The sequence below is a fragment of the Parasteatoda tepidariorum genome, chromosome 1 (genome assembly GCF_043381705.1).
Source record: "Parasteatoda tepidariorum isolate YZ-2023 chromosome 1, CAS_Ptep_4.0, whole genome shotgun sequence".
Classification (NCBI taxonomy): domain Eukaryota; kingdom Metazoa; phylum Arthropoda; class Arachnida; order Araneae; family Theridiidae; genus Parasteatoda; species Parasteatoda tepidariorum.
The window spans coordinates 106,500,208-106,508,082 of record NC_092204.1 but is presented as its reverse complement, the minus strand read 5'-3'; the positions used below and the strand labels follow the sequence as shown (position 1 = coordinate 106,508,082).

General features: G+C 32.9%; 1 long non-coding RNA gene across 1 annotated transcript; it reads right to left on the bottom strand.

Moving 5' to 3' along the window:
• Window positions 1-301: 301 nt before the first annotated feature.
• LOC139427029 (uncharacterized) lies at window positions 302-2,232 on the bottom strand. The gene is made up of 2 exons (XR_011638164.1): window positions 1,943-2,232; window positions 302-507 (listed from the first exon to the last, which is right to left on the bottom strand). It is a non-coding gene; the product is annotated as an uncharacterized lncRNA (long non-coding RNA).
• Window positions 2,233-7,875: the final 5,643 nt, after the last annotated feature.

Genomic DNA, 7,875 nt, shown 5'->3' with positions numbered 1-7,875 from the left:
CAGTTATAACAAAATTTAGGAGTTTGATAATTTTTTGCACCAAATTAATGCAATTAATTTTTTTAATGTTGACTTTAAGTTCTTGAAAAATTATTAAAATAGTTTTTTAAGAGTTCGATAAGTATTATTATATATGTTTAGTGAAATACTCTAGTTTGAAAAAAATTGTGCTATTTGTAGAAAATTAAAAGTTTATGTGAAACTGAATTTTAAAAAAAAGAAAGCTATTAAACGGCACTATTTTGTTAAAGGTTCAACATGAATAAACACAAACTATTTAAAAATTAGGAAAAACAAGAACTGATAAAAGTGATCAATTTATTCCAAAAGAAATGTAAAAGCAGATTCGATTAATTTTTTATGAGCTCTTAAATGATATTTCCTGTGGTGGCGGATGTTACATTCCAAATGTTTTCTTCAAGAGTTCAATAGATGTGCTCTCCATTTCGATGTTCCATTTAAAAGTTTCCCCAATGGGAGCTAGTTCAAAATTTTGACTCATCTTTGCTGCAATGCGAGTAAAAAATTTTATTAAGAAAGGTAAAGCAAGTCTATTTAAGGCAAACAGACAATAAGGAACAGTCATTAAAAATAAAATAATACCAACCAATTAATTCCGTCAGCATATTGTTATGTTATGAGTAAGTTTTTTATTATCAGTAAAAGCTGAAATAAATTTTTCATGGTCTTCCATGTTTTTATAATAAGATTAATAGAAAGTGAAATTAAAATTATGTATAATTACAAGGAAAATCAGTTACTTGTCCCATTTTTTAAAATATTTAACCTTAAGAAAAAGACTTAATTTTTAGATAAATAATTTTAACTTTATCTTTAATTTAAAAAAATTAATTAATCTATTAAATTATATCTAATAAATTAAAAAGCAGATATAAAAAGTACCTATATATTAGTATATTTAAAGTTAAACTTGTGTTAATATTTTTTTATTAAAAATATTACCTTGAAAAAACCTGTTAAGTGCTTTAACGGGTAAAAAAATATTTTCAACTTCCTTCATAATTTATTCAAAACCTGCTTATAAATAATATAAAGCATGCAACTGCATTTGAAAAATTGATCCTTACAGACTATGTTATTTAAATTTCCATCTAATTTAATTTCATTAAATATTAGGTACTTTTTGAGAAAACCCGCTTAAAGTTTTTAATAATATAAAATTACAGATTCAAGCTTCTTCAACTTTATAAATATTAAAAACTTAATCATATAAAGCATGCAAATCTATTTGACAAACTTATGCACACAATAAATTACATAAAATTAAATGTGAATCAATAAGTTTTAATAAAAACATTTTTTTTTAATAAAACCCACTTAGCGTCCCAAGTGGGTTTTTACAAGGTGGGCTCACTTGTCGAATAGAAAGTGCAAAGTAATTGGAGAAAAACAAATTTTTATTCCGCGAAAACTGACAAATATACAGTTTAAAAATAAAATAATACAAAGAAATTAATTCTGTCAGTATATTGTTTAGGTATGAGTAAGTTTTCAGAAAAGTTAACGTTTTATAACGCAATTTTTTTCTTTGTAAAAAAATATTCAAAATCACTGAATTCAGTACCAACTCTAGAAAAATTGCTGGTATAATCTTATCGGAACTATAGAAAGAGCAAAGTAATTGAAAAAAAAAACTGTATTTTAATTCGGCGAATACTAACAAATATACAGTTACGTACAAAAAAGATTAAATGCAATTCATAAAATTTGTTTATCATTTAAAGTAATTGCGGTATATCAAAACTACTTTTATGTACTTGCAAAATTTACTTCAGATTGGCGAATTCGGCGTAGAAAATCATACTTTTAATTCACGGTTAAAAACATAACACATTTATAACATAAACTTCTTTAATGGTTAGAAACAGATTTATACTTCTTATAAAATAACTTTAAAATCAATACTCAATTAAAAACTCACCTGAATTAATATATAACAAATATGATACGCTGCTTCCTCACATAAACTTTGTCGCCATATTGTTTTGACTTGTGCTATCCCATAACCCCATGCGGTTGCTGCCACCTGATTGATTGAATTGTGAAGTTGCTTCAACACTTTCCAAGAGATGTGAAAGAGTTGAACACCAGTTGTTCCAACTCGGATAAGTATAGCACACCTATGTTTTCGGACGGGGTTGTCTTCGGAGTAGAAGTTGGGGTTGAGTTGAAGGTTGAATTGAACGAATTTTCGCTATGTGTGATATGGCCTTTAGGGGTTAATTGCCATCCATACAGGATGGTAAATTGGTAGATGACCTGGAATCTTGGTTAATGTCACACTTGGGAGGTGTATTTTGGTTAGCATGACAGTTGGGAGCTATGTATTGGTTAACATCACAGTCGGGGAATACTTCGTTACAATTATGAGACTCAGTTGGAATTTCATCTCTGGTTGAATCATTATCATCAACTGAACAGGGGCGAAGTTGATCGGTATGAGCAAGGAACAACTTCCCAGAGATCTGTACAATCCAAGTATTTGATCCAAGGCAAGACCTTTGGGTTTGCCCTGGATCCATCCGCCCAACTTGCCCTGGATCCATTTCTGATTTGGTTTGTATGAGCGTACCCATGCCATTTGGTCAGACTCAAATGTACAATACCGATAGTGTGCACGGTCATGATAGGATTTCTGTGAGGCTTGCTTTTTTGTGTCATGTGAAGATGTGCTGGGGTGTAACAGATCTAATGTTGTTCTAATACAGCGACCCAGGAAAATCTCGGCAGGAGACTTGCCAGTGGTACTGTGAGGAGTTGCACGATATGTCAACAGAAAGCGTTGTATTTTGTTGGAAACAGTAAAGTGTCCTCTTTATCCGCTAACATCTTATTTAAAGCTTGTTTGAATGTCTGAACAGAACGCTCAGCCAAACCGTTTGACTGTGGATGATATGCAGGTATAAGGGTATGCACTATGCCCAAAGTCTTCATGTATTGTTGAAATTCATGCTCTATAAACTGAGGACCATTGTCAGAAACAAATTCCACTGGATATCTTGAAAATAACTGTTGAAGGACTGTTATTGGGCTGGAGGTCACAGTTGAAGACATTTTTATTACTTCCATCCATTTGGAGAAACTGTCAACAACAAGGAAATGATCACATTGATTCTTTTGGGCAAGTCAATATGGATTCGATGCCAAGGTGCTTTTGGCCAGAGCCATGGTTGAAGTGGTGAGGCAGAAGGATCTCTAGAGGTTAGTTGGCATGCCAAACATTCCGAGGAAATCTTTTCAATGTCCTTCTCTAAATTTGGCCACCATAAATGGCTACGAGCAATGGCCTTCATTTTGGTTATACCTGGATGCGTTCCATGAAGTAGATCTAGTACTCTTTTTCGGTGTATCTCAGGAATGACAACGCGCATTCCCCATAACAGACAATTACTGTCACAAGAAAGTTCATCCCTTCTGTTGAAAAAGGGTTTCAGCTCAGGATCCTTAGTGATCTCATGGAACTCATACTGCACATACTTGAGAACAACACCAAGAACTCTATCATTCCTGGATGCACGAGAAATTTCAGCTGATGTGAGAGGTATTTCATCAACATAGTATACTTTAAAAACCTCTGTGAGATGTATATCATTGCTCCTTTCGCATGGAAGCCTTGACAAAGAATCTGCATTTCGGTGTAAAATGCCTTTTTTGTACTTGATTGAATACTTAAATGAAGGCAATAAAAGCTCCCATCTTTGCAGACGTGCAGCTGACATTGCAGGTACGGACTTATCAGGAGCGAAGATAGTTAGTAGTGGCTGATGATCTGTGACTAAGACAAATTCACGACCAAATAAATATTGGTGGAACTTCTTACAGCCGAAAATTAGAGATAATGCTTCTTTTTCTGTCTGCGAATAGTTCATTTCAGCTTTTGACAATGTTCTTGAAGCATACGCAACTGGTTGCTCGACGCCATTCACAATATGAGACAATACTGCCCCAAGGCCTACAGGAGAAGCATCCCAAGCAAAGTTGCAGAGGTAATTTCTCATCACAGTGAGCTAAAACTGCATTGGATGTCAATAGAGATTTACACCTTACAAAAGTCTTCTGACATTTTTCAGACCAAGTCCACGGAATATCTTTGTTTAATAATTCATACAAAGATGATAGCAATGTTGAGGCATTTTTAAGGAATTTTGCATAACAGCTCAGCAGACCAAGAAAGGATTTAAGTTCTGTAACATTTTGAGGAGGTTTTATATTTTCAATTGCTGACACTTTTTCTTCAGTTGCGTGAATTCCTTTTTCATTCACTATGGGACCCAGGAACTCTACCTTATGTTGCATAAAAAAATCATTTATCCCCATTAAGATGCACATTGAGCTTAAGGAACTGCTGCAAAATTTGCTCTAACAACTGGAAATGTTGCTCTTTAGACGCAGACACACAGGTGATATCAAAATGTCATCTTGAAAGAAAATGACTGAAGAGAAGTTCTGCAGCATTTGCTCCTTTATAGACTGGAATATAGCAGGTGCATTAGTTTCTCCATACTGTAGTGTAGCTGGTCGAACTAAACCCATGTGAGTGTTGAGGGTTAATAACTCCTGAGACTCACTATCAAGCTCTACTTGTGAGTAAGCCTGAGCTAAGTCTAGTTTTTAAAAGTATTTACTACCTCTTAGTGTTGCAAACAAGTCTTGTTTCGTAGGCAGAGGGTATTGATTAGGCTCTAACATTTTGCTTACAGTCACTTTGAAATCTCTACAAAGCCTAACAACACCATTCTTTTTTGGTGCAACTACCAATGGTGTTGCCCATTTGGAATGTTCAACTGACTTCCATACACCTCTTTGCTCTTACAGTTTAATTTCATCAGACACCGCTTGCTTCAATGCATAGGGCACAGGTCCTGCTCCACAAATAAACTGGTCCAGCATTACCTTGTATCTTCAATGTAGTTTTGAAATGTTAAATAGGAGAAGTGCTTGGCTTAAAAAGTTCTGCATACTTGAGTCTGATCTGATCAATACTGAGGGAGTTTTCGCCTTTTATGGAGTGTATGGTAAAAATTTCTTTCCAGTCGAGTTTAAATTTACTAATCCAGTTTTTACCAAACAAGGCAGACCTATCTCCCTTTGCAATTATGAGCGGAACAGTATACAGTTGACTTTTATAATTAACGACAGCATGCATTTCACCACCTACCTCAATTTCTGATTGATTATAGTCTCTAAGAGAGGTAGGGTGCAAAATGGAATCAGGTAAATGTTTATCAATAAACGTTTCTTACACTATAGATATATCAGCGGCAGTGTCCAGTTCCATCTCTATAGGTTTGTCGTTAATTTTAACATTTACTGTGTATTTCACATTTACTTGATTTATAGACTTAATGGAATAAAGTTGACTTCAACCTTATTTGTCGAGTCTTGTCGTTTATTTTTTTGATAAGCATACAGGAGATATGTGGCCTATTTTGCCACAAGAATGATATTTTGCTCTCTTGTATTTACAGTTTCTAGGATTGTGAACTGCACCACAGCTAAAGCATTTACTTTTAGACTCTTTACTGGACGCATTATTAGAAAAGTTCACCTTCTTTTGTCCACGATTTCCAGACTGACTCAACATTTTATTCACAACTGGAGAAAAAATTTTCATATTGGATGCATCAGCATTGGCTATCTCCGTGGCAACTGCTATTTCTGTTGCATCTGAAAGTTTCAAGTCTTTTTTCGCCAGCAGACGTTTCTGCATATTTTCATCATTTAAACCACAAACGAATCTGTCTCTCAAAGCTTCGTCGAGAAAAGCACCAAAGGAACAGGTCAAAGCTAGTCTTCGGAAATAGACTCTCCCGATAATTGATTACGCCGATGAAAGCAAAATCTTTCAGCAATTGTTATTGGAGCTGACTTGAAATACTCATTTAAAGTGTTGATCATATGTTGCATCACATGGCTTTTCAGTCGTCAATAAGCTCCGTAAAAGTTTATACGCACTTTTCCCCTATAACAGAAAGTAAAACAGACACTTTCTTTGAATTGTCAGCATCATTGGCCACAAAATACTGCTCCAACTGTTCAATGTACAAAGAAAAATCATCATCATCGAACAACGTGATGTTGTGGATTAGGCCTAGTTTACTCATGTTGTAGTAATTTTTCTAAGTTCGAGTCGAATTTTATGAAGAATAAATACTATTCTCAATCAACTACCTCGTCGCCATTATAATATATATTAATTATGCATGACTAAACTACTTTAGAGAGAATACATTTAACGTTAAAGTACAAATTAGAAAAATCAACACATGAGCATAAGATGTTAGATGCTTTATTGACAAGCTACTTTCCTGTCGTTGCCAGATTCAACAAGCTTAGAATTAGTTAAGAAATGCATACGATTACGATATTACAGTTGGTGCTAGATCTAATAAATCTTAACATTTATAGTGAAATTTATAAAAGTAAAAAATTTTAATACGACTTATAAAAACTGTTTCCTATTTGAATTGTTATAAGTCTCGTCAACGAGTAAAATTACTTTTCATTTATTTTTAACATTGAGCCCGCTGTCTGTGTTTCTAATATGAAAGAAGAATTAATAAGTAATAAAATAATAATTAATAAGTAACAAGTTAGTAGCAAAAAAGCAATTAATTTATAAAAATAAACAATAATAATAATAATTAATTTGAAGATGTAATTAATTTTAAATAGTGCACCTAATTTATGATTTATGGTTTTATACGTGTCAAGTATTTAAATTTATACGCATTGCAATACTTCATTTAATGTTGAATTTGACATCGAATCCCAAGTAAGAAATAAAATAGCTATAATATAATTCAAAAATACATCTTTTTATCTAGTGGATTCAGTTGATAGCTTAATAAATGAATATGTGCTGAAGGTTTACAGTTTTGTTTCCTCCTCCTTTTTTTGCGACAGCTGTGCTGTCGTACATTGTCCCGTCTGCGATGACAAGAGAAGTTCAATTTAGCATTAAATTATTCAAATATGAGTCGTAAAAGAATTATGTAAAATAATAGGATAATTTATTCTAGGGGTGCTCAACCTGCGACCCGAAAGAGCTTCTAAACACAATTTTTGAAATGAAAAAAAAAGAAAAACGAAAATTTTGAATTCTAAATTTGAGTTGTCTTTTTGATGCACTCAATTTACACGGATTCTATTGTAAATCCATTTGTTTCTCGCTCGCTTTTTCAACGGTTATTGTTACGAAATTTCATATGGTTTTAAAAAAATCAAACATTTTTGATACACGAGTTTCGAATTTGAGTAATAACTTTTTGACTCGCATTATTTTCGCCGATTTTATTATAAATCCAAGTGATGTTTCGAATGTTTTTTTTTGTCATTTATAACCACTAATTTCCATGTGGTTTTTAAAATCCCTGTACATTTATTACAATGCCACGAATCGTGGGTTATAAATTACACATTTAATTGATCTCTTTTTCACGTGTATCATTTTTGCCAATTTCATTATAAATTTAAATGATTTTTTTAAGCGTAGTTATTGTTACCTTTTTGCACGTGATTTTGAAATTCCCGTATTTTCACTATGATATTATTACGACACGCGAAGAGTTTTTAGCAAAACTCTTCCACTTAGGTTCTAAAAGCAAAATAAAACTGTTTTTCAAGATGATGCCATGTTAATTAACAATTAGTCAAATATATAAATGTAAAAACTGGTTGATCTCGCTTAGTTGCTTGACATTTGAAAATATAATGATGTGGTTTTATCTACGGCTAGTTTATAGATTCGAAATAGAGATAATAATTTTATCGAAGCACGTGCTTAGATTGATGGTGGCTCTATGACAAATTTCATATCGCCTGATTTTGAAAAACAATTGTGTCTCAAAAAGA